Source organism: Vidua chalybeata, chromosome 15, assembly GCF_026979565.1.
Source record: "Vidua chalybeata isolate OUT-0048 chromosome 15, bVidCha1 merged haplotype, whole genome shotgun sequence".
NCBI classification, from domain to species: domain Eukaryota; kingdom Metazoa; phylum Chordata; class Aves; order Passeriformes; family Viduidae; genus Vidua; species Vidua chalybeata.
In genome coordinates, this window is record NC_071544.1 from 16029953 (window position 1) to 16057295 (window position 27343).

The following is a 27343-nucleotide window of genomic DNA, read 5'->3' on the forward strand; positions in this document are numbered from 1 at the left end:
CTGCTGTGTTAGAAAATCTGAACAGCAGAATTCCATTGCCTTTCCCCGTTATTCCTGAAAAACTTACATGTAATGCATAGCAAACACACAAAGCAATCCATTTTTACAAACATATTTTAGCCCGAGATAAACTTAATTCCAAGTACTGAACAGGTGTTAAATGGTGAATAATGTGTTTATAATATATTTGTGAAGTAAAACTGATACTTGCTTTAAATTAATAGGCATTTTCTGATTTTTAACTTCTTATTCAAATCTTACATAAAATAAAAGGATGACTCCTGAGGCACTTGCTATGTACTGTTCTTCCATAATTCCAGAGATGCTTTTCAGTGAAACCTGGAGCAGGTTACCAACAGAGCCAGGCAGAAACCACTGCTGCTGATCACCTTATCAAGGTCACAGTTCCACCTGAGTGGATTTTGGATTCCTCAGACAAAGAAATTCTTTGAGTGGGTCACACTGACTCAAGCAGATTTCCCCAGAAGGAGCAGAACCAAATTGCCATTACCTGTGTCAACTTTAAGGTCCCTTCCAGCCCTTCCAGAATTCCATAATTATGTATTTGCCCAGTTCTGGGTTCAAACTCAGAACCGGAGCGGTTCTCTTTCACAGATATTTTGTGGTTTATGCTGCAGTGAAGAACGTATTTTAGCAGTTTCCCTGAAGAGAGCTCGGTTTAGCTGTGAGCTCTGGGGTCTCTGCACATCCCCGGGTGCAGGAATTCCTGCTCCTTCCCTCCCTTCCCAAGCGCAGCTGTTCGGAATTCGGCCGTAAGAGGGAGATAAACTCTCGCTTCATGTCTCAATTCCTCCCTGCAAACCCCGAGCAGATCCAGGATTCTTTGGCTGCCTCCTGAGTGAATCAGCCCAGCAAGGTGTGGAGACAGCTTTCCCAAAGTGTTTCCATGAGCTCTGACTGTGCCTGTCCAATGCAAATCACACAGCAGACACTGACATTTCTCAGGAGGTTTAGCAATAGGAACAAACATCAGGATTAGGGGAGAGACACGAACAGCCCCAGTGATCAGGGACAAAACCCCAGCTTTAGGATGTGAAACTGTAAATCCTGGCCTGCCCAAATCTGTAATTCACAGGTGTGAACGAGGCTGAGGCCCCAGCTGGTTGTGCCATGAGATTGTATCAGAACCATTGCTGCAGTTCTTGCATTTTTTATGATTCAGGTGCTGAGCCCACAACAGAGCAGAGCTGTGGGCTCAGCCTCAGGAACATGACTGGGCAGTGACCAGCCCAGTCTAGACACCACCCGAGCCTTGCACAGAGAAATGTGCTACCTCAGCCTTCAGTGGGAGCTGCCTCCAGCCATCCCCTGCAGCACCGGGACAAACCAGGCCAAAGCAAAATGCAACAAGTCCAGCCCACCTGAGCGGGGTGAAGGACCCCATGTGTCACCAATTCCATCTCCCTGACTCACAGCGTTCAGTGCCTTTTGCACTGTGTCTTTATAACAGATCCCTGCTCACACAAACAAACAAACAAAAAAAAAAAAAATAGGGAGGGAAATAATCCCCAAAGCACTTCAGGTGTTGGCCCTACAAAGAATTCACATGAGAACAGATGGCTGCAATTTGCTGAATTGGGGCTTTTGGGAATTCCAAGCAACCTTATACATTAAATATACCCATTTTGGAAGGGATTTCTAAAAGAAATAGAAAACCATTGCCATGAGTTTCACATTTCAACTCTGCAAAAGGGAGATGAATCAATCACAATTCTGAAAACACTCACAAAAATTTACATTTTCTACAAGGGGGCAGCACAACCGCAGCAAAAAAAGAAAACCCGGTGGGAACTCTTCCCCCACAGCCCTCCCTGTGAGACACCAGGACATCAAACACGCCCCTCTCTGCCAGCATTCACCTCCACCAGCTCCTCCTGCCAACATTTAGCCCTTCCTCCAGGTACTTCTGCCCATCTTCTGCCATCCCAGTAAAACCAGGACTGCTCTGACCAAGAAAAAGAGCCTCAGGTATCACCAACACCGGCCTGAGCTCCACACCTTCACTCCTGGCTTCTCCAACCATGCAAAACCTTGCAAAAAGCATCTCACTAACACAAATCTTGTCAAGGAACACCAGATAAAGTCCAGTTGAGCCTTACCTTGCTCTGGAGGGCTCTGGCACACTCTGTGCTGCCCCTGGGGCTCAGCCCAGCTGCAGGGGCTCAGGGGAGCCGCTGATTTCACCTCACCAAGGAACAGCTGAGCCCTTGCCTTCCCTCCCAGCCCAACCCCAATCACCTCCCAGGGAAAAAACAAAAAAAGCTGCTTCTCCTGCAAAAAGGGATAACTGAATATTTCTGACCCCACCAGAATCTCTGCTTCCTACAGGAGAGCCTGAACACGGCCATAATCTCAAAAACCCATCCTTCCCAAAATGCTTTGGCAAAGTGGGATCTGGGAGCTGCCGGCCCCACAGGTGACACCTGGCAGTTCCCCCAGGCTGACACTGCTCCCAAAGCATCCCACCTGCTTCCTCCAGGAATGTCATGGAGATTCCAGGGGTGGGGGGTGTCCAGCAGCGTTTTTTTGGGAACAAACTCCCTTTTTTACCCAGCGCCGGTTCCGCGGGTACCGGGAGGGCACCGGGGCGGGTACCGGGATGTGGCTCCATCCTCAGCAGATTGACACGAGCCTTCCCAGCCCCCGTGGCTGCCGGGGAGCCCCGGGGGTCCGCAGGGCAGGGCAGGGCAGGGGGTTGCTGCGGCAACAGCACGGCCCGGTCAGCCCATCCCGAGCCCCCCCAGCCCCCGCCGCCACTGCCGACGTGCGGGGCCGCAGGAGCGGCTCCGGCAGCGCCGGGCTCTGCGAGGGGCAGGGACACAGGAGGGAAGGAGTTGCGTCAAAAAGGACAACCCCAGGCAGTTTTTGAGATATGAGACTTCTGCGTTTTGGGGGGTTTTTGAGACAGAAAATCAGAGTTTTTCGATCAGACACAAATCCCGTCCCCGAGCGATGCGGTTTTGTTGTTGGGCATCGCTCTCGCTGTGAGGAAAATGAGGGGCTGAAATGGGGCTGCTCACCCCAAAACACAGCTCACCCACAGGCTGCAGCGCTCTTTGGGTGGGATGTAAAATGGTTGTCTGGTTATGAGACTCACTGGATATCAAAAGAAGTTTTCTGTGCTTTAGGAAAACAGCCTCCTTCACACAAAAGAAAAAAGTGAAGTTTGGTGGGTAAACTTCACCGTGGTCCCTGTCAATTAAGCCATTTGTTTTAGTTTTTGTATCGAGGCAGGGTTTGCTCTCAGGGTTTCATGGGTGTGCACTTTTTTTCCCAAAGAGGGAGCTGCCTGGGAGCTGCCCTCTTTCCCAAAGAGGGAGTTACAGTGGGAATTTGGGCATGGAAACCGAGGAAGCACGTGAAGGAAGTTCTGCCACGTGTGGCTTGATGGCAGGGTGGTAGGGTATCCTTAGGTGCAAGTCTGCACCACCACAGGGAGCTCTGGAAGCCTGTATGGAAAAGGATAAAGAGGCAACTGATTTTTTTTGGTCAGTGCTGCAGACAGGAGAAATTCAGGGAAGCAGCTGTTTGGGTGTGGTTTAGATGAAATATTAGGTTCCTTTGCACTCTGTCCATCCCCACTGAACAGACACCTGAGAGAAGTGCTCGCTGTCCCAAAGTCAGGGAAATCTTCCAAGCTCATAATAAAGAAATGTGGTCCTGGGGCATTTCCTGACCAGGATTATTCCAGGTCTAAGGACAAATCTGGTTTCTGCTTTGATTTTCTGTCATCTCACCATTTGTGAGATGATTTGCTGCCCTGACCACTGGTCCTACCAGATCAGATCAAGAGATTCCATCTGTCCTTCTCAAGCTCAGCTCCTTCTGCTGATGCCTAAAAGAAAAACCTCTCCCAGCAGAAGAGTTTTACTCTGGAGGCTTCAGGATCTCTGAGAAGCAGTAGGAGAGATGACAGAGCTGCCTTTGAATCGAGCTGTGATGAATAATTTGTAATTTTGGTAGATGTAATATGTATGACATCCCTTACCTCTGTGAGAGCTTTCGACTTCTCTGCAAAGAGTGAAATCAAAGGGAAAATAAAGGAACTGAGCTGCAGGCAGAGCTCAGACACCAGCCTGCAGGACACAGAGGCACTGGGAGGTACTGGGAGGTGATCCATGCAGAACAATCCCAGCCAAACCAGCAGTTCAGAATTCTGCAGGCATCAACCGAGGGCAGTTGCAATGTGAGAGCCCATCCAAGAGAAATAAAGGCATGGAAATAATGTTCTTGGGGACTGGAAAAGGGCTCCAAAAGAAACGAGTTTATGAGATACTGGCTCATAATAGGAATTAAATTGCCCTCAGTGAAAAGAAGCTGATGCACAGCAAAGAATTGGTTGGAATCTTTGGGGCTTTAATCAGAAATTTAAAAAAAAACTGGAGAGGTGTTTAGGGTGTTTCAGCAGAGGGCAGAGAGTCTGACTGGGCACAGATACTCTAATCAAGGTTCTTCAGGAAAAGGTTTGATGAATATGAGGAGGAAGAGACAAAAAATGAGATTTAAACTGCAAATGCAGCAGCAGCACTGGATACTCAGGATATTCCACTGTGATTCTAAGGTTCCCTCTGCTCACATCCAGCACTTCCCACTCTGCAGAAAGACACCTATTAACACTGCTCACACTGCATCATCCTGAAGATCTGGATTTGATTCACACAAAAAATCAGAGGGCAAGCCCAAATGGCAGTAAAGTTCCAGAAGGTCTTAAAAGTTCTAGGAATTCTGAGCCTTTTATTAGGTGAACCAGCAAATCTGCCGGAAAAAAAATTGCTTTGGGATTTGCTGTCCAGTCTTACTTTTCCACACTGCTTTGAGCTCTGAAGGTGCTAAAGGGTTCAGCCTGCACTGCAGGCAGGGGATGCATCTGTGGAACATTCCCTGCCACTTCTGCAGGATCTGGGAGTCCTTCCCATCAGCCACGCGCTCTCGTTCCCAGCACAAGATGGTAATGAGCACTAAAGAAGAACAAAAATCCAACTAATGGGACTTTCAACAACCAGAAATAAAATGATGACAGGGATTCTGACAGCTCAGTGCTTGGTAACACCTTCACCTCTCCCAGATGTCAGAGGATAAGCTATTTTTACCGAAAAGAGACGTAGAAACGGGAGCTTATTTGGACACCTGCAGCAGAAACTGATTTGAAGTGATTTGAGCTTTGAAAATGGGGTTTGGAGGCGACTCACTGGGCTTTGTTTTTCTGGAAAGGAGCCCAGACCACCTGAGATTCTTGGTGCAGGATCAGTCTCTCCACTCTAATGCCTGTCAGTCATATTTAAATATGTGCAATATTTAACTTTTCCACTCTCTGGAAGTGATATATAGGTTTAATGTTAGGCTTTGCCAGTGGACAAGATGAAAGTGGTGCTTCCTCCTTTTGAGCATATCAAGGCTCTCTCTCTCTCTTTTTTTTTTTTTTATTTTTTTCCCAAGCTTTTTTTTTTCTTGTTCCTTTTAGAGCAGAGAAAACCACAACATAATTCCCCTGTCCCACTCCCACCCCAGCCAAGTTCCATCTCCCACCACCACTGGCAGTGGGTTTATCCCTCCCTCAGCCCCATCATTCCCACTCCAGGCCCTCTGCTCTCCCCGTGCTGAGCTCACCAAGCCCATCCAGGCAGGAGCTCCATGTGCCAGGAGCACTTGATCCATTGAAATATTAAATTTCATGCTGCAGCCTCCAGTTATGTGACCCAGAATGTCTGACCTGATGTCAGAGGGGCCTGGGGCTCTGCAGATATTTCCCCAGGGCACCCTGCCCTCTTTCCACCAAAGGAATCTGATCCAGCCACAGGAAAGAGTAGGAATTTTCAGCTGTCCCTGGGAGACAGTCTGTGCCACATGACTCTGATGTAAGGTGCTTCTCACCCACTCCCTTTCTCCTCTTTGCCTCCCTAGGTACTAATCCTGCACTGATTTCTACAAATAGCCAGATAAGGAAGATGCATTTTCCCTTTTCCAGCTTTTAGAGACAACACCCCACGTGTGCTGCACACTTGCAAGGTGCTGAACAGCTCTGTCACCCCCAGAAATCCAGGCTGGCCAAAGGCATTTTGCAGAATTTCATCGCCTTTGTGGGATTTGCTTCAGCCTTCATGGAAATCCTGACCCCTCTGGCATCCCTGAGCATCCACCCCACAAAGAACTGCACGTGAAAGAGGGAGAGAATTCCTGACACCAAAACTCACAGGAGCTGGGAGCTGATCCCTCCTCCCCTGTCTGTTATCCTTGTGTTTTCCAAATGGCTACAAAAGGTGAAGTCCAGAGCTCCACCAGCACCAGGAGAGGCAGGAAAATGCCTTTCAAGTTTATTTTCTTGCCATCAACTGTTTCCAAGCAAGGGGTGATTTTTAAAGACCAGAGGGTCTTGAAAATGAAGTGTCTGGGTATAGAATTATTGCTGCTATTATTTAAAGAGCAGCATAGTAAAAAGATTTAATTTTTTATGCTTTAACAACTCAGAGGTGGAAAAAACCCTATCAGAGTTTTTGCAGATGCTGAAATAGGCCTGGCTTGTGCAAAACGTCACCTCTGGATGGGCTTTTGCCCCAAAATGACACAGATGTCACAGCTGCCTGCTCTGTCTCCACTGTCTCCACATCTCCAAGTAGCTCTTACTGGGCTGTGGATGCAGATATTCCAAACATTCACATGCTGCTGATGGAAAAGTGATTTTTTTTTGGCCTTTTGACAGTGTGGGTGTGAGTGTCAGCCAGCAATTGTTTCACCTGGCTCATCCTTTGTCCACACAGGATCCAGAAACTGCTTCATCAGGCCAGAAGTGAACAGAAGGGAAGCACAGAGTCACCCCTGGGGATGGAGTCAGCATCTCCTCTGTTCCTATCCCATCTCCAGCTGGGACCCCATGCTTCATTTGGGGTAACACTTGTAGATTCCCGACATCATCACCCCAACTAAGGAAAAGCAGCAATAATCTACCCACCTCCACCTCTCCAAATTGAGAACTTCGTGAGAATTAGGGTTAGGAGGATGTCCTGAAGGCTAAATCCAACCCAATTTGGTGAGAATTAAGATTAGAAGGATGTCCTGAAGACTAAATCCAGCCCAGTTTGGTGAGAATTAGGGTTAGAAGGATGTCCTGAAGGCTAAATCCAACCCAATTTGGTGAGAATTAAGGTTATAAGGATGTCCTGAAGACTAAATCCTGCCCAATTTGGTGAGAATTAAGGTAAGAAGGATGTCCTGAAGATTAAATCCAGCCCAATTTTATGAGAATTAAGGTTAGAAGGATGTCCCGAAGATTAAACCCAGCTCCAACAGTCACCCCAAACCCATCATGGTTGCTTAAAACTGAGTGGCACAATGGAGATAAGGAGAGCCACGGAGTCATTTGCAAAGTCCAGACAATGAGCTCGTCATTCAGAGCTGCTTCCAAGGCACACATCTAAATAAATGCTAATGAAGCCACTGCTGTGACACCCCCACCAAGGGGGGCTGCAGCACTTAGGGGTAAGAACAGCCCCCAGAACAGACTGTCCGTTAAAAAAAAAACAAAACACAACCCTGAAAAGCCCCCGGAGAAAGCAACAGTTTGTGCATTTCAGGGCTCTGAGAAACACTGTACCTTGGAGCCAGGCTTTTGTCCGAGGGAAGGCTTTTCCCTTTCAGCCCTGCCCCGCTCAGTGCCCACTTTATCATCGCTGCTTTCTGCTTGCCACTACCCAGATGCTGCAAGAATGGGCAGGCTGTGGCTCCAGCTGAAGGCTCCTGACATCAAAAGGCTCCCGTTGACTTCAACGGACACTTAACCAGCCCTCCATAAATCACTGAAGTCACTGATTAAACAGGCAGCCCCTCCTGAATGGAGCAGGGGCTCGCAGAACGCCCCTGGGATTTGCCTGCTCCGCTCCCTGCAGCGCTGCATGCTCGGGGGCACGTCCACCTCTGCTCCATCTCATCTCCTCCGTGCTCAGGGCACTGCCAAAGAAGGGCACAACTCCTCTCAGTGTGGCCCTTCTTGGGGTGCTACATCCTCTTTGCTGTGTTTTCTGCGAGTTGTGCATCCCCACAGCAAGGCCAAGCAGCTGATTCCCAGATCCTGCTCCTGATCCTCTCTCCTGCACTGGAGGGAGGTTTGCCAGCCACAGCCATGGGTTTAACATCTGATTTTCCTTCCAGCCCCACTGGGCTGCACAAAGGAAGCCACCACAGCAGAAAACTTCTGTACAAGGAGGCTGAATCCTTCCCTCAGCTGTACACAAGCAGCTTTTTGACCTAAGGATTCAGGTGATAAAACCAGGAGGGAGAATTTGGTTTGACAGCCTCCAAACCTTTCCCTTTCCTGCCCAGTGCTGTTTGTTCTGCTGGGCAATCAAGGCAAACAAAATGGAAATGTGCAGCGTTGAGGCCTCCTCAGTTATCCTCAGATTTGGGAATAGTGAATTTCCTGGGGACTGTGTCACTCAGCTATTCACAGGGGGTGCCCATGGATTCTCTCCTCTCCTTCCAAGGCTGCAGCTCTCTGGTGTGCAGGAAACACAGCTTGGGGACTTCCCTTGCAACTTTCCTGGCGTTTTCCACGGTGGGTGAAAAGTGGGCCCAGCTTCCATGCGAGCTGCAGATAACACAGTCCCACAAAACCACGGCTCATCCCTCGTTCCAGGAGCCCTGCAGAACATCAGGGGAAGAACCCGAGCTCTTCTTTCCCCATGCCAGGGGAAAGGGGCCACGCTGGGATGATCTGGTGGAAAAGAGACCTCCTGGGCAGGGTGTCCCAGGTGGAGCCGAGCTGGGCCACCCTGCCCTGGCTCCCAACACACACAAGGTGCTGTGCCATCAGGTACAGCTTTCTGTACCTTTGGGGATTTTTAAATCACATTGCAAACAAGCCAGGGTGTTTTACAGCTTGCTGGCAGTGCCACATTCCACAGACATCAGGGGCAGCCCTGGAGGGTTCTGTTTTTACAAGCATTTCCCAACCCAGTGCCAGGAACGCACAAGAAATGCTCACATTTGGGATCTGGGGGTGTTTGTCCCATTCCACAGCTGGCCCAGAGATGTCCCCAGCACTGCAGGCAGCCCCTGGGGATGAGCTCTGTGGGGAAGGGCTGGTGTCTGTCCTCACTGGGGGTTTTATGGTCGGTTCAGGGCACTGGCAGAGCATCTGTTGTCAGACCTGCTCCTCCCTCACTTGAGAAGTTATTTGCCTCATCAAGGGCCAGTTTGCTTGTTTAGAAAAGGAGATTATAATATTTATTTCCCAGCAGAGATGCAAAGCCTCGTCAATCGTTACTTAAGCAACTGAGGGCTTTTATTTGGATGAGGCTAAATAGGTGTAAAATTATAGGGGGGATTAGAGACAGATTAAGGGGTGCCTGTTAGTCAGAAATGACTCCTGGTGGGCTGGGAATATTTCCAAGAGGCTAAACATAACTTGCAGCAGCAGCACAGAGCAAGCATCTTGTGCTACCCTGTGCTTAGAGCCAGCAACGCCTTGAAAACCTTCTCCTGCCCTGATGGCCACACCTGATGACAGCTTTAGTGACCACACTCAGCTGTCCCTGGAAGTGAGAGCTCACTTTGGCACTTTGGCTGAAGGGTTTCACTCAGAGGCAAGTGGAGGTGAGAGTCAGAGCCTGCTCTCTGTCAGGTCTGGCACCACCCTGAACCGGCACTTTCAGCAGCCTCCCTGCCCACGGGTCCTTATCTCGGATCCACCCCCTGCACTCCTCACAGTGTTGGGTTCTTTGAAAGCAAAGTTATCGTCCTGGAAAAATGGTGTCACATCCCTTCTGTGTGTGCTGTCACAGCAGAGGGGCTGCAGCCCCTTCAAGGGGCTGTTTATCAATAGCACTGTATCAGTGTTATCAATAACAGGTTATCAATAGCACTGTATCAGTGTTATCAATAACAGGTTATCAATAACAGTTTATCAGTGTTATCAATAACAGGTTATCAATAGCACTGTATCAGTGTTATCAATAACAGGTTATCAATAGCACTGTATCAGTGTTATCAATAACAGGTTATCAATAGCACTGTATCAGTGTTATCAATAACAGGTTATCAATAGCGCTTTATCAGTGTTATCAATAACAGGTTATCAATAACAGTTTATCAGTGTTATCAATAACAGGTTATCAATAGCGCTTTATCAGTGTTATCAATAACAGGTTATCAATAACAGTTTATCAGTGTTATCAATAACAGGTTATCAATAGCACTGTATCAGTGTTATCAATAACAGGTCATCAATAGAGCTTTATCAGTGTTATCAATAACAGGTTGTCAATAGCGCTTTATCAGTGTTATCAATAACAGGTTATCAATAGCACTGTATCAGTGTTATCAATAACAGGTTATCAATAGCACTGTATCAGTGTTATCAATAACAGGTTATCAATAACAATTTATTAATAGCATTTTATCAGTGTTATCAATAACAGGTTATCAATAACACTTTATCAATAGCACTTTATCAGTGTTATCAATAGCAGTTTATCAGTAATAGTTTATCAACAGTGCTTTATCAGTGTTATCAATAACAGTTTATTAATAGCACTTTATCAGCATTATCAATAATAATTTATTAATAGCACTTTTTCAGTGTTATCAATAACGATTTATCAATAGCACTTTATCAGCATTATCAATAATAATTTATTAATATCACTTTTCCTGTGTTATCAGTAACAGTTTATCGATAACACTTTATCAGCATTATCAATGACAGTTTATCAATAACCCTCTTTCATCCCTTCACTCATCTCTGTGCCCTCTTCTCCATTAGGAGGAGGAAATGTCACCTTTTACCCACCACAAAGCCCCTTGTGTGCCCCACACGTCCTGAGGGTGGCAACAAATCAGAAAGTGCAAAGACAAAGTTTGTGAACACTACCAAGGAATGATATTTCTTTAAAAAAAAAAAAAAAAAAAAAAAAATCAGCGTTTTATTTCCCTCCCCTCAACTTGCTTGAAAATTGTGCAACACACAACTATTTCAGCCCATATAACACACAAGCTGCAGTTTCAAATTGCAGCACTGGATTACCTCTGGACTGGATGCTAAAAAGGAGGGATTGCTGATTTTTTTTTTTTTTTTTTTTTTTTTTTTTAAAGAATAGGGGCAAATGTGATACTTTCAAATATTTCTAAGGTCCTGGGATTTCTGGTTGCGTAACAAGCAAAAACTTCTCTTGAGTCATTATCCCCTCCCCTTGTTAAGTTCTCATTTGTTTTCACACATATGACATATCAGCTTCCTACAGCAGTGGGTTGGAAGATCCTACCTGCTTTAAAATCCTTTATAATGCTGCTTCTCCTTCCCTCAAATAATTTTTTTTATTTAAGAAAAAAACCCTTTCAGGTAATCACTCAGCCCACAGATCTGAAGAGAATCGCTGTCTCCTGACAATGACATATTGCCTGTATTTTAGGAAATCTAAAAAAAAAATAAAAATCAGGGAGTATATTTATTGAACTGATCTGTACCTGGAATCCTCTCGATACTGCAAAAGCACACGAGGCCTGTGTGGAACAGAAACCTCATAACACAAAGTGAGATTCTCAATAAATGGCAATTTTTTTTTTTCCAGTTTCTAGAAGAAACGGAATTGTGCCACTCAAAGTGTCACACCCAAAGCTTCTCCATGTAGCTGTTTGCCTTTGGGATGAGGTTCAGGACTAGGGTGGGTGAAACTTCTGCTCTTCCTTCTCCACAGCTCACTTCCACAGAGGGAAGCAAAAAGCAGAGAGATCCCAAAGGCACAAGAGCCTGAGCAGCAGCACCTGGGAATATCTGCCCTCCTCCTCCCCTCATCTCTGCTGTTCTTGAATAAAAATATAACAGGGGGGCTTCTTGGTCAGTCTTAGAGAGAAACAGGTCAGCCCTTGGATTTCAGGATGGAGAGAATGGCCACAATCCCACACAAAGGTTTGTGATCCCTGTGGATCTCCTGCTCCTCCTCCCCTCAGTGCTCAGCACTGCACACTCCCTGTCCTTGGTGGGTGTCACTGCCTGGCATTTCAGTCGTAATCAGCTGTGCCTTTTTCACTCTTAACACCTGAAATACAACCCTGGAGTCACCATTTCTGTCCAGAATGAGGGAGGTGGGGTGAGAGCGATGGGATGCGCGTGAGGATGGAGCCCACCTTCCTCACGCCCTCCAGGAGAGCTCTGCTCCCCAGGCCATCTCCCTGGCCAGGAGCTGGGTGCTGCCCCAAGGCTCTCCCTTTCTGAGGCTTCCAGCAGCCTGGTGTGAATGTCCATCCCACCCGAGCCCAGGGAAAGCCAAGCACTTCCCTGCTCTGTTACAACACCACCTCCAGCAGGGAGGCAAAGCTCCCTCCTGCAGGTGACCACTGGACGGGCTCAGGAGCCCTTTCAGCTCCCAGCTTTGCCCCCTGAGGCCCTGCTCATCCCCAGGGCAGCTCCTGACAAGGGTTTATCCAGGACAACAGGGAGTTTGTGCCAACAGAAACCGAGCCCAGCTCGCAAAGGACGGGTCCCCCTTGTCTGTAACACAAGCCCAGAGCAGCCAGGGATGTTTTCTCTGTAACCAGATCCTCTGAGTGGAGCAGAAGGGGACTCTGTTGGGAACCAGCCTTGCCTCCCTCCAGCTTCCTGCTCTCCCTTTCCAACGTAAGGGATTCCTGCTCACCCTAAAGGAGAACAGCCCTGTTCTCAGTGCCAGCCACTCCCACTGCTTTCAAGGCCTAGAAACAAGAGCTAGATTTCAAAATCTAGAAACATCAGCCATTCCTTCTCTTCCTTCCCCATAGCTCACTTTCAGCTCCCTAGGGGTTCCCCTGATTTTATCCAGAAAAAAACCCCATGAGTTTAAATGAGAGCTCACAGCCAAAACCTGTAATTTTTTACATAGAGGAGCAGGCACTAATTGAAAACTCTCCTGGTTGTTGCACAGGTCAGTACTCCTCCAGAAACCAAATAATCAGGCCATGTTCCTCATTAAATAACCCACAGTATGAACACCAATATATCCTGTTAGCTTGGTGCTGGCTAAAGGATGCTGCAGCCCCCTTTTCTCAGCTTGGAAATAGCCTCTGGCTGTGATTGCAGATTTAAAGAGAAGCCTTAGAAGTGGTGATTTTGACACAGGGCTGAGAGGCCACTGCAGAAATGGATGGGAAAACAAAAGAAGATTGGGAAAGAGATGAGTTTTAAGGTCTCTTCCAACCTGAACCATCCAGTGATTTCGAAGTGGCAGGAGGGGAGCCCCCAGAGCCCTGGGGGGTGTCTGCAGCACCTGCTGCTCCCTCTCTGCCGTGGTGACACAGAGCAGCACATCCCATTGTCTACTGGGACCACAGGAAGGTTCATCCCCCCACTCAGCACATCCCAGGCTGCTTCTCCCGCTCCATGCTGGCCTTGGAAGCTGCCAGTAAAACAGGAAACCCGTGCTGAAAAACAAACCAGTGCCACCCAGCAAGAGAAAATGAACAATTTCCCCAAGGAGCTGGCTCGGAGGGGAGCTGCCTTTGTGTGGATAATGGGGAGGAGCAAATGGCAAACCACAGTTCATCCCCTCACATCCATCCCAGGATGGACCCAGCGTTTCCACTGGCTCACATCGACCCCCTTGGGCACTTGGCAGGAATTAAGAGGCAACTGCAGCAGCCCTGAGCCCTTTGGAAAGCAGAGCTGGATCACTATGTACCAAGGGAAGTGTGCCACCCATTGCCAGCTAATCCTGCTCCAAGAGCCCTACAAGGAAGAACCCCTACGGAGTAATGAGAAACTTAAACCAAACACGAGGCTCTTTTCTCAAAGGGCCATTTATCCTCGGAGGGGAAGCAGGAAAACACACATGGCACCACTCAAAGCTGCGTGCTGCCTGCTTGGTACTGCGAGTTCTATTTTCACATTTTTATAATTATCACATAATGCATAATGTGACACAAACCAAGAGACGTCAGCTCTGTGCAGAGCCAGACTGAGCACAGGCAGGCACTGCATGGTCCCCACAGGGCAGCCAAACCCTGTGCTGCTCCTCCTGACCCCATCCCAGGAACACCAGCCCCGTCCCTGTGCCCCAGGGCACCCCCTGGAGCAGCACAGCCCAGTGCAAAGCTGCTCCTGCCCTCACTGTCTGCCCAGGAGAAACCCCTCACGCTGCAATCCAGGGGGTTTGAACGAGGTGTCAGAGCCTGCAGTGGGTCTCAGCCTCTCCTGGACATTCCCCAGCCTGCAGAGTCAGCTTTTCAAGCCAGGCAGGTGTGCTCTGAGCTGAGAAAGTCCAAACACAGCCCCCAGGTGCCCTGCGGGGTCTGGCCAGCACTGTGTCCTCAGGGCACGTGGTCATCCTGGCAGGACACCCACACCCTGCTGGTGCCTGTGCCCAGCCTTGTGAAATCCCCAAAATCCTTCCTGGAGACACGGGATAAGTGAAACTTGTCACCATTCAGGGCACCCTCTGGCTCTGTGCTCCCCATTCAGGATCTTCTGTTCTCCAGTCTCTGCCAGCTCTGGCACTGCCCTTGGCACCCCCTTTGCTCTGTGCAGCACAGGCCAGCAGCTCCCTCTGTGATCAGCGGCTGCCCTGGGACGGGGCACAAAAGGATGACTGCCTAAAGGATGCTCCAGCCCCCTTTTCTTATCTTGGAAATGGCAGATTTAAAGAGAAGCCTTAGAAGTGGTGATTTTGACACAGGGGGTGAGAGGTCACTGCAGAAATGGATGGGAAAATAAAAGAATATTGGGAATGAGATGGGTTTTAAAGTCTCTTCCAACCCAAAGAGGTTGGAAGTCCCATGGGACTGGGACACTGTAACTCCTGGGAGATTTGCTCTGGGCTCCTGACAGAGGATGGAGGCTCCAGCTCCATGGAGCACCTGGTCTGGTCCTTCCCAGGCTGTGCCTTGGCCCCAGCACCCTGGCACAGGCACATTCCTGTCACCAGGGCCACTCACACACACACAGAGCTGTGCTTTGCCTTATTAAAGGTCTCACATAAACTTTTCATCCTCACACTCAGTCCCAGGGATGCCATCCCTGCCATCAGGACCAGCTGGCTGAACCTCACTGTGGGAAAGCAGAGCCTGCAGCAGGGTACACTCGAGTTTAGCCATGGCTGGCACAAGGCAGCAGCTTTGAGAGATTTCTGCAGCAGGTCCTGCTGAGAAGAACAGAAATTATCCCGAGGAGAGCTTCCTCCTGTATGGAAATTCCTTCATTTCCACAGAACTGAAAGGGTTTTTCTCCCTCCCCACCCTGATCTGCGAGCCACAGACAACTGCACAGTGCTGTGGAGCAAGGATGACCAAGAGGGAGGAATAAAGCATCTTTTTTTCCCTCCTTTAGGAAAGTATTGTCCAAGTAACCAGCTGGACTGAGGGAGGGGCTCTTCCAGAGGAACTGGCATGCTCTGCTGTTCCTAGACTAAATAGATTGCTGGGCTTCTCCAGCCAATGCTGCTTTACAGAGGAGCTGTACAAAGTAAATATCTTCCTTCCAAGGCCAGACCCCTCCTGGTGCCAGCTCTCAGCTCGGAGCAGATGTCCCTGCTTGGGCTGCAGAGCCCCCGAGGAGCAGGGCCAGGTGTCCCCAGCTGTGCTGGGCAGCCCCTCGGGCAGCTGGAGGGGACTGGGGGTGTCAGAGAGAGAAAATTCCTCGCCAAGGAGATGGGAATACAACCACCACTCCACCAGGGGTGTCTCAGTCACTTGGTGAAGCCAAGGAGTTGCTGTGTAACCTCGGGGAAGTGGCTTAAGTTTTTAAGAGGCAGAGTTGAGCAGCACAGAGGGTCTGTGCTGAAGAAATCTGCTCTGGGAAGGGAGTGTCCTTTGTCAGGCAGAGAGAGAAAATGTGATTTATTATTAGAGATGTGTTAGGGAAAGAAATGGGATTCAGCAGTGCTAAGGTTGCTTCTAAGCCTGGCGCAGGAAAAAGCTCAAGGTTGAGTAAGGAGCCTCCTCCTGAGACCAGCTCAGCCGGGCAGAGCATGTGTGAGATGATGAAGCTGCACTCAGAACTCTCTGCCAGCTCCTCCAGCACAGTGGAGAGCTGGGCACTGGCCAGAGGTGCAGCACAAGCACCAAGCACCAGCCCCTCACCTCAGGGCACCCAGGATTCCACGTGATGCCAAGTGGGGAGTGAATCGTAGAGAAATCTGTCTTGACTGGGATAACACAGGAGGCCAGTTCATCCACGGGACACGTACAAAGGGGGAAAGCCAGCAGTCTGTGCACTCCTTTCCTGCTTTCAACAAACTTGCAGCGTCAGGCAAAATTGGAGCTTTAACCCGGCAGCAATGAAATCTCCTTTCACAAAAAAACCTCTGCCTGCATCTGGTGGCTGAGAACACTGCCAAGGCTTTAACCCTCTGCTGTTAACAGAGAGAGATATTGATGAGCGTCCCTCTGGCGAGGGAAACCAAATGGTGCTTTTAACCTCAGTGGATTCTTTGCAGCTTTTCAATTCCTGAGCGGGGCTGTAGCTCCAGACGGGGGTGTAATTGAGATGCATTATCCTCTGCCTCTGAAACTTTCCCAGGCACACATGTGCACACACACAGACTGTGCATTCAGCTATAAATACATTCCGTACCTGCACAGGCATTAAGCTGCTGCTCAGGGGCTGTCTGGACATTTCCCTGCCAGCTCTGCAGTCACAGCCCTCAGCACTGCCAGTCCAACGTGACAAATGGAGCAAACACAGCGAGCCAGCTGGAAACCTGACCACGGCCACCAAAAGCAGGAAAGGGTCTTTTAAGGACCAGTCCTCCAGAAAGGCAAGGGTCTGGGGGGTTTTCATCCTAAAAGGGATGGTGGATCTCCTTAACTCTCCTACAAACAAGGGCAGCAAGTTGCTGATGAGCCAGCCACCCTCCTCTTCATCCTGAACCAGCCACCATCTGTGCCCAGCACGGCAGAAAATCCCCCTCCAAAATCTTCCAACCTCCTCTGTTACATTAACCTTGACAAAAGGCCAAATTCCAGCAGAAGAGCTGGGCCAGCATCCCCTGGGGTGGAGGAAATGTGTCCTTGAAGGGTTTCAGTGGCATAAGGACCTGGAGCTGCACCACTGACCTGAGCACACCTTAGCTCTGAAGGGCTGGGATGCTCTCCAGACACTACTGACCAAGTGTAGGTTTGAAAGCACAAAACTCACTAAAAAATGGGCATTCCCTGCAAGCAGAGTTTGCTTACAGACCAGAGACTACAATGGAAACCTTTTAACAAAATATTTAATAACAGCTTCAGTCTTTCTTTTAGCCTGGGAGTGTAAATGGGTTGCATTATAATGAGAGACACCTTTCTAGAGACCTGTAAGCTAAGAAAAATCATATCCTCCTCTTATGAAACACGAGATGTGCCAAGAGTTATTTCCATCTCAGAAGACATGATCCATCAGTGAATCCTAAAGCACTTCATGAGAGCTAAACCCCTCCACCAACAGCATCCACCTCTGTCCAGCTGCAGCAGGGAGAATTAATACACAGAAAAGGAAAATGAGGCACAAAATCTTATTATAGGTGTCTGGAAACATAATCCCATGACCAAACCAATGTGGCAACCTGATCAGATGCAATTAGCAGGATAAATTTTGTCCTTTCCTGGAAAAAAAGGGGGGAAACTCATTCTGAAGGGGACCAAAGGTTTCTGGGCACAGAAATAAACAGTCTAAAACTTACCATTAACAAAACCTCACAAATCTAAACAGAAAAGCTGATCAAAAGATTGTAGAAACGAACCGACAAATAAAGAGGATTTTTTCCAGCTTTGTACCACAATGTCCAAAATGTTAATGCAAATTTTTAAATGTTTATTTGAAGCATTCTTCAGAGGTCCTCAAAATTTTGCTGTCCATCAGTTTGAGGCCCATCATTTTCTTTCTTTTGCATTGTCCTCCCACACACCCCCTCGCTGAATGAATTGCTGGGGTTGCTTTGCCTCTGGCACACAATGAAGTCTCACAGAGCCAAATGTCTCCAGAAGTGTGTGCCCAGCTCAGTTTGAAGGTGTTTTATCTGGACATTCAGCCCCCAGCCCACTCACCCTTCAAAGAGGAGAGAAACTGAAGGCTGAACTGGCTAATTCAGAGAGGAAATAGCTCGTTCTGCAGCAGCCAGTGAAGTGACCACTTTGATTACCTTGATGTAAAACAATGGGATCTGGCCCAGTCGTTATTTTTCCACCAAGCATTTCACAGAAGCCAAGGAAAGCAGAATTATATCAACTTGAGAGCACTCTCAGGTCACCAGGCACCTTCCCCTTCCAGGTCCTCCAATACTGGGCAGCTACAGGCGCCTCCTGTGCATGTGCTGTGCTGGCCTGACTTCAGAGAGCTGCACCAGTGAAGGGAGAAACATTTCTTCCGTAGGAAATACCAGGGGAACAAAAAAAGAGGTTGAAAATTTGCAAATTTTCAGTATTCAGGGGCTTTACTTAGCCCTTGACTCAGTTTTGCCCAAACAGTGCACCTGCTGCCTATGTGTTTTCAAGCCACAGAGACAGAATTTTCCAAAGTGTAACTTCAGGGAAGTCAGGATGCTGTTTTCCTCCCTAAATTTCCAACAGGTTCTCTACTCTGACCTGAGAAGTTCAGGCTGCCACAGCTAGTCTCGATTTCACTGCAGTGGCTCTCCAAGAACTCAGGTCTGTGTGTTCCAAAAACACAAACCTGCCCCACAGTTGATTTCCCTTGACCTCGAGCACACAACTGTGGGACACAGCTGAGCAATTCAGACCATGTACCACAGAGGGCAATAATCCTTCTAGCCATTCATTAGGTGCATTTGTTACTGGAAATGATGTTGAAGTGATTCAAGTGGATGAAATAACAAAAGAAAACCTCTGGAATCAAGAGGCACTTGCCCAACCCTCACTTTCTGCAGATGCCCTGCAGTCTGGCAGAGGTCAGCACTGTGGTGAAATGCCCCTTCCCAGAGAAAAAGCCAAATGTCAGCACCAGATCCTGGAAGGAGTGGGAGAAAGGACAGTCTGGCTTGAACTAAACCTTGGAAACCTGAGAAGATTGCACGGGATTAGCCAGTGGGTAACACAAAACCCCAAAGCCACAATTACCAGCCCAGCAGCAGCCACGCTGCCCAAGCTGCTCTCAGCCATCCCAGCACTGCATTTGTGGGAAAAGCCAAGAGGAGAGGGCCTGATCCCTCCTGCCCTAAGGCACCTCCTGTCTGGGAAAGGAATCCAGGTTCTCAGTGCTGGCATGGCTTGGGAAAAGTGTCGGGAATGCCACGGGGTGGGCAGCTGAGCAAGGCGGGAGAGGGTCTGACACGGACACAGCTAAAAAGTCTCAGTGAGGGGAAGGGAACCACGCCACATCTGGGCTTATTTCTGAATATTAAAGACCCTTTTAGGCATGTGAGATATTAGGGATCACGCTCTCTTGATGCACAAGAGATGCTTTGAAATGGTTACAGCCTTTTTATTCCCAGAAACTCCCTGTGAGCTGCCTTTTCTTCTCTCCGGGCAGGAGTTTACACCAAGGTTTTATTTGGCTTCAGGGCAAGCATGATGCTTTGCAGGAAAGCACTGTCAGACAGACCCCTCTCCTAGACAAGTAATTAGGAGAACAAATAGCTCCTTCTTAACCCGCAGGGGAGGCTGCCAAGCCCCTCTCTCTGCTATTCTCGGCTTCCTGGCTCAGAAAGGGTTACGTGCAATCTAAAAGAGTGGCTTGTCCTCCTCGGGCTGCCGGGGAAACTGTGCAGATGGCAGCTGGCAGCAGAGCTGGGCTGGGGACACTCCCTGCAGGGGGAACAGCAGGAATCCTCTGCCCTGCCGGAGGGGACCGGGCAAGGGCAGGCTGGGGCTGGGTTTGGAAGTGTCAGGTGCTCCCCAAAAAGCCAAACCAGGCGGTTCCTGCCCTGAAGAGCCTGCAGGATAAGTGCAAAGGTGGTGCTGCAGGCAAAGATAAATGTGCAGACCTAGTTTTGAGGATGAATGTCTGGACTGCTGTGAGGTAGAGGGCAATTATGACGGCAGACCTGGGTGCAGTGGTGGGAGCAAGGGGAAGTCCTGGCAGCAGGAGCTGCAGCTCTCCAGGGCTCTGTGGTGCTCTGTCTGCCTCTGAGTGCAACTAATTTCCAGCTGTGATGTCAAAATTGTAGTTTTGACTACGTGCAACATTTTAGATTTGCTGTGAAATCTCTGTATTTTCCACTTTGTTTCCTGAATCCACGTGGAACATCCCTAATGCTTTCGTTTTAACTGCAGTTCTACTCCTGCCTCTGTCAAACAGGCATTACTTTTATCTCACCTGAGAATGGGCAGTGTAAGCCACAATTCAGTGACTTTGTAAAGGTTCAGTGCTAAAACACACAAATACTTTTATAAATCCACAGAAGGACAGCCAAAACCTGCACACAAGATGTCTTATCCTTAATTTAAAACCGAATCAAGCTTCACAGAGCAGGAGATTTTTTAAAAAGTGTCAAGCACTAATTAGGAGTGGTGTCAATGAAGTGAAGAGCAGTTCTTAAGAAATAATGTGCAATTTGCAGTCAGTGCAACTCTCAAAACTTGGCTGCTCACTTTTATTGGCCAGCGAGGGCAAGAAGGTGCTGCTGTTCAAAGATATCCTAGATGCAGCAGGAAAGAGAATAAATCCCAGAGCAGCCGTTCATTAAAGCACTTTAAAGTTTTCCCCAGAGCTGTGTGACTCCTCAGAGATCAACTGATCACGTGTTCTCAGAGATATCTGGTGAATTCTCTATTTTTGGGTGCTCCCCTTTCTAACTCTGCTACCTGGAATGCCCTTTTTACCCCCTCCAGGAAAACCTGGAGGCAGAAAGCTGGACAATGAGAGGGAAAGGGTGAAAAAAGAGGGTTCATTCCAGGGGAGCTTCCTGCAGTTCAGCTGCTCCTCACAAAGCACCTCAGCTGTCAGGACATTGTCTGTGCCCCGGAGCTTTCCTCACAGGAGCCCCAGCAAGGACTCACAGCAGCTCTTTCCCCAAAAAAAGCCACCAGCTTCACAGGTTTGAGACCTGGTACACGTGCAGGAGGCTCTGCTGGGAGTCCCAGTCTGCCTTACCTGCAAGGAAAATCAAATTTTTCTCTTCCCGTGACATCTGAAGCTTCTCCTGGAGTGTCCCTGTCTGAGTCCTCTGTGCAGAACAAGTAGAAAAGATGTGAGCAGGGACAGGATCACCTTTAAATTAAAGGGGTGGCAGATATAGAACAGGACAAATAGTGGAGGGAAGTGAGGGAGAGCAGTGGCATCCTGTGTTATCCTTGATCAGGGTATGCCTTATGGTCCTGCTCTTGGTCAGGACAGAACTCATATCCAGCCTTGGATATGAGTCAAAAAAAAAAAAAAACCAGTGTCAAAAAAACAGGAAACAAAGCTCTTGGCATTTTCTTAATGAGCTGGAAATGCCCAGGCCTTATTCCTAGAAAAAAGGGGAGATCTCTTCTCTTTCTCTGTGTGAGAGTGGGGGGAAAAACCCTTCAACCTTTCGAGATGCAGTTTGCAAATTCCCTCTTTCTGACAAGTTCTGGATGAGAAAATGTTACCAATAATCTCTCTGTGTTGTCCAGAAGGAAATGAAGAAGTGGGAGGACAGAACAAATCCTTGTGCTGAGATCATGGAAAGGCTTTGGCTGTGCCTGGAGCCCAACAAACACCCCTGCTCCCCGATTTCTGCCTGGTGAGACCATCCCTGGGCAGGGCAGCAGGGTGGATCCAGGAGGGTCACTGCCATACACCCCATCTCCACCACTCTTGCATGAGAGGCTCAAGAACACATTCCACTGGTGCAATCCAAAAGAAATTGCCCTCCCTGGGATCCTCCATCGGTGCTTTTATGGTGTTGGGGTGAGAAGTGCCTATTTATCCTCTCTCATTCCTTGTTCAAAAGCAGAGCCCCTGTCAGAGCTGAGGAGAGCTGCAGCACAGAGGAGACATTATTCTCAGCTTTGGATTAAGATCAGTATTTTAATGAAAGCACTTATTAGCCCCAGCTGGGGCTCAATTTTCCAGTGAGAGGAGAAAAAAAAAAATATTGCCCTGACCATTCTTCTCTGGGGATTGCACTGAGACATCTGAGAGTATCAATTACTGATCATAATTCTCTATTGGAAACCAACAGCTGGGGGAAAGCCTCTGGCTGGAAATGCCTGGATTGCTTTACATTTGAAACTACAGCTCCTGGCTGATTGGTGTCCATTCTTTTCCCACTCTGGGATGCAGACAACTCTCAGTGGGCTGCAGGAGCCCTGCCCTTGCCACCCTCTCACACCCATGTCCCCTCAGCAGAGGTGCACTGGAAGTAGGATGTGCAGGGAAATTTTGGGGCCTGGGTGGTGTGGAGGGGTTGTCACTGCTGTCCCCTGCTCCTGGGAACATTTTTCAGCCAGAAGAGCTCAAGGGCCTCCCCCTTTCTCCTGCACTTATGGGGTGGAGGAATGACCACAGGGACACAAGGTTATTCCTGGGGAACACAGATCCTCACGTTCTCTTGGAATGTTTGCACTCTCTGGTGGCTTATCACCCAGACCCCATCAGAACAGGCTTAGGAGGGTCTGGGATTTAATGCAGGGATAAAAGGAAGGTGAATAAGCAATACTGGAGGGGGGCAGTGGCACTCAGGGGTCTCCATGAACACAGAGAGCTTTTCTCTGGACACACAGAGGAAAACAGCCCCCGAGCTGGAAGCTTGCAGTGGGAAGTAAAAGTTAATTCCATCCCAAACCTTTTACAATAGCTGGTGCAGAAATGGATGGAATCAGAGCTGGAGGAAGCTGCTCTTTCAAAGTCAAACCTCATGAAACGCACACGAGTTTCATCAGGAGGGGCAGAGCCCTGCCTGGGGCAGCAAGGAGGCCACAAGGGCCAAGTGACCACGGCAGCAGCTGGGATGTGTGGGGTGTGGGGCTGAGGCAGAGCCACCAGGGCCACCAGCCTCTCCCCTGTGGCTCCCAAGGGTGGAGGAGGTGGCAGCACTTCCCTGCTGCCCCCAGGGATGGAGCAAAGGGTGGAGGGAGAGACACCCACAGATGTGTGCCAGCAGTCTCCGGGAGAGTTTAAAGCTGTCTTCACGTGAACAGCTGCACTGGCCCGTAATGGATGGGCACTCCCAAAAGCAGAGTTCCCAAAGAACAGGCTCTGTGTGTGTGTACCACATGCCTTTAGGGGCTGGGGGCTGTGTCAGGGACAGGGAGACAGGAGGGAAGCCCACTCCTGCAGTGGACAGGTTGAAGGCTTCACATTCTTTCAGCTGTAGTGGCTGGAGTTGTTTTTTCTCCACTTGAAAAGTCAGATCTAGGTGGGTTTTATCAGACTATCAAATCAACAAAATGTTCTGCCTGGGAACCTGTTTTCTAAATGCCATGGAAAGAAAGCCCAGCTAGCCTGGGACCAAGTAGCTCAGGAATTTCACAAGACAGCAAAGGAAATCCCAGGCATGTTGGCCTTGAGAACTGTGCTCCTGCCTGAGGTTTGATTAACTTTTTTATTCCCCTCCTCATCCCCACAACCAGCTCATCCCAGCTGAGCTGGCAGCCTGATTCCCTGCAGGGAACAGAAGGGAATCTGCATGAAAACCAAACCTTGGATGACTTTCCCACCTTTTAAAAGAGGAAAAAAAAAAAAAAATCCTCCCTGCTGGCCCTAGACTGTGATAACCCAGGGCTGAGGAGGCACCTGTTCAGCCCCAAAGCCCAGCCAGTCTGACACGATCCATTCCAGCTCCCAAAAACCCTCCAGCCAAGGGACACAGCGCCCGCAGCTGCTCCCAGCCAAAGGCAGATGCTAATCCTCATCTCCTGGAAACAGGCAGTGAGCACCTGAAAAGAAACCCAGTCCCAGCATCACACAGACCAGCCATTCAGCTCAGGCCAGTCCCATTAGATTTGGTTGACAAAAGAATCCAACGTGCACATTTATAATTTGCCAGGGAAAAAAAAAAAAAAAGGGAAAGGGAAAAAAAAAAAAAAAAAGGAAGCCAAGCTTTCTCCTTCTGAATGGAGAGTTTCTGTGGCCCAGCCTCCCTCCTCGTCAGCAGACAGGGTGGAATTCCCAGGCTACGGGGGAGATCTCCTGGGGCTGATCATGTTCTTAAAGGCATGTTCCCAATCAAGAAGGCTGGGATGAGGCATAACAATTGCATAGGCTTCCTGAGAACTGGCTGAATAGCCCTCCAGACTGATTTAACCTAGTTTTTCATTCTGCTTTCACATCAAAAAAATGAAGGTCTGTATATGTCTTGATATCCAGCAAACCAGGAAATGGAGGCGTATGGTATATCTCACCCTCCCCTGCCTGCTGCTCTCCAGGGCACGCTGCCAAGGCATTGTGTCAGCAAAGCTCTGCTGATTAACGCTGGGGAGAAAGAGAAACCAGTGGTTTCTCTTTCTGAGAGAGGTCTGAGAGGTCAGAAGGTCTGAGAGTCAGGAGCCATCTAATCCCGGGCTGGCACGGGCTTTGTGTCCTTGAAATTGGTAGGGAATAATTAGTGTCATTACCAGCCTACATCACACCTCTGTTGGGCTGCAAAGACAAACGAGGGTGGAAGGTTTTGTAGGCTCAGGGCCATGGCTGGTTATAATTCTCAATAACACAAGAATACTGGGACATGTGTGTGTTACTGGGCAGGTGCCAGGCTTGTCCTTACCTTTGGAGCCTCTGGAGCACCTTGAGGCAGTCCCGAAATCCAGAGGTGCACGCTGGCATTTCCCTTTCCAGCTGTGGACCTTCTGGAAGAGATGCCAAGGGGTTCAGGGAGAGACTCCAGCCCCTGTGCCTGCCCATGTGCTGCCCAGATGGGAGAGACAGGGGCTATCAGTTCCTGCAGCAGGGATCCACACTGCCACGGGCAACTAAAACCAGAGAGGAACCCACGGCTCCATCCCAGGGGTAAATCCCAGGGAGCACCCACAGATGAACAGTGCCAGTGTGGCCACAAAGCCACACAGAGGGAGGTGCAGACTGCCCAGGCTGGCTGCTTGGCAGGAACATTGGGGTTTTCTGTTCCTTGAGAGTGGGGTCAGCCTTTCCTGCAGGGACAGCCATCAGTCCCTGCTGTGGCATCAGCACAGCCCATGCTGGTGTCAGAGGGGAGCTGGTGGCTGAAAAGTTATCTTTAGACCCTGCTACCCAGTCAGAATGAAATCACAACCAGCCTTCTTCATTACAAGTGCTTTTAACCCTGTTACAAGGTGCTCTACAGACCCAGGCACTGTTTTATGCTGGATGTAGCCAGTTTAGACTTGCAAGCCCAGCTTTAAAGATGCAGCTCTGCAACAGTGCAGTACAAAGTCACCTCTGAGGTCTGTGAGAACAGACACCTTGCAAATGTATCCCCAAACCCTGCACAGCACCATCAGTCCAGCACTTTTGGGAGGTTGCCTCCCATCGCTGAGCTGGCTCAGCATGGCAGAACCTCTCTGTGACAGCTGGGCAAGCCACGTTGGAGGCCACGTTTGTTACACAACAGGGCATTTGCAAAGCCTTTAAAAAAGAAAAAAAAAAAAAAAAAAAAAAAAAAAAGCAGCAGATGAATTAAATTAAGGGACTTAGTGGCATGAATATGAATTGCTGCTCTGAGCCATCCTGGTGAATACTAAACTCAGATTCTGGATAGAGGCACACCTTGTCTGGCTCAAGCTGCCATGAGACCCCTGGACTTCCCTCAGCTCCTTTAGATCCAAGGTAGGAGGGAGCAATATTCCCTTAAAACACGTGGGACCAATCCCCAGGTTTCCTGCTCACTCTGGGCTCAGTCCTTACTCCCACTCTGTGGCAGAGGCAGCTTTATTTGAGCTCTCAGCCCCAGCCCACGCTGGCTGGTCCAGAGGCCACTGTCCCCAGGCAAGAAACCAGCACCAAGCCAGAACTTCCCTTAATTTTCTGCCATCGCTCTCTGCTCTTTGCTGCATCCCACGACAGGACAGGGCAAAGGAAGACAAACCTGGCAGTCCCCTGAGCAGACATGGGTGAGCACAGAAACCCTGCAGGCCACGTTTTTTGGCAGATCCTGGCCTATCTAAACAAACAGGCAACGTGACCTGAGCTCCCATAAATTTCCTGAAAATCTTTAATGACTCTAAAAGCTTAATAAAGCGTTGCACAGCAGAGGCAGCAGCCAGTAATTACGGGTTTGGAATCTGTGGGGTTGCAAGCTGAGGTCCAGCTCAGAGATTGCAAATGCAGGCAGGAATAACAGCTCTTTCAGAGCACAGCACATGTCTTTTACCACCATATACTCTGATTTTTGAGCTGCTGTGCCCCTAGCCAAGCATGCTGTCAGCAGGAGCTTTAATCAAACGGCAAAATACATTAAATATAGAGGCAAATCCTTAGGGATGGAGTTGCAAAGCATTGTGAAAGTGTCAACTGACTGCTGGGAGACCATGATTTAGCAAAAAATTATAAAGGGGCAGCTACAGGCTGTAAAAGCCAGACTTGTACTGGAATTGGGATGTGCAGGAAAGCTTTGGGACCTCCCATCTCGTGCGAGGGTTGTCACTGCTGTGTCCTGCTCCCAGTATCCACACACAGAGACCTCAACAGCACGTCTGCAGGTGGATACTCAGCAGCTGCAGCAGGTTTAAAAGAAGGGAAGCAGAGAGAGGGGCCACAGCTCCCAGGGACACCCCTCAGCTCAAGGGGAGCCACTGTCCCAGCCTGGTTATGCAGACCCCAGCTCTGGGGAAGACACTCCCTCCCCCAGGAGCACACAGCATCACACGCTGCTTGGAAAGGCTGCCAGTCCCAAATTACTCATCACATCGCTCTGACTGCCTTTAAAATGTTTTTCATCAGCACTTTGGTCATTTTTTCACTTTTATACGTGGTGCTGTTTGCAGAGCCCCTCTTTAAGGCCATCTGACAGGTTTCAAAAGTAAGCGAGCCTGTTAGTTTTTCCCTTTGCCTGTCATTACACAAGAGTAGTGCTTGAGATCCAAGTTTCTATTAAAAAAGAGGACTAAATTAAGCTCTTGCATGAGGTCTCTAGAGATGCATCAGTCAGTGCTTTCTTACACATGTCTTTTAGAGAGCAGGGAAGTTTGTGTACCAACACAACCACGGCTGTTCAACTGTCAAAGCCCCTAGAGCTACATCAATCCACAAAAAGAGCAACCAAACGCCTTTGGAACTTCTGCAGCGAGGCTGGAGAGAGGAATTTGATGTTTAATGCTTTAATCATAGAGTTGGAGGCCTCCACTGCTCCGTGGTGCTGACGGCTGCAGGAGAGCTCACACCGCGTACGCGTGAAGAGCTAAAGTTTAGATAAAGGGAACTTCAAGGAAAAAGAACTGGAAGGCACAGTGAGCCCTGTAATTCCAAACATCGTGTTAGACTCCTCCTGGCAAGTGTCCCTTTTCACAGATCATTGCAGGATTTTTTAGTTGTTTCTACAAATTTAGAAAG

At 48.9% G+C, this 27343-nt stretch overlaps 1 long non-coding RNA gene across 1 annotated transcript in view; it reads right to left on the reverse strand.

Annotated features, from left to right (window-relative positions):
• LOC128795676 (uncharacterized) overlaps positions 1–24660 on the reverse strand; it is a 100201-nt gene extending 75541 nt beyond the window's left edge. Inside the window, exons 1-2 of the long non-coding RNA XR_008433602.1 lie at positions 24585–24660; positions 21005–21077 (exon numbers count right to left, since the gene is read on the reverse strand). This is a non-coding gene — a long non-coding RNA (uncharacterized LOC128795676). The remainder of the gene's footprint in view (positions 1–21004; positions 21078–24584) is intronic.
• Between the last annotated feature and the right edge of the window lie 2683 nt (positions 24661–27343).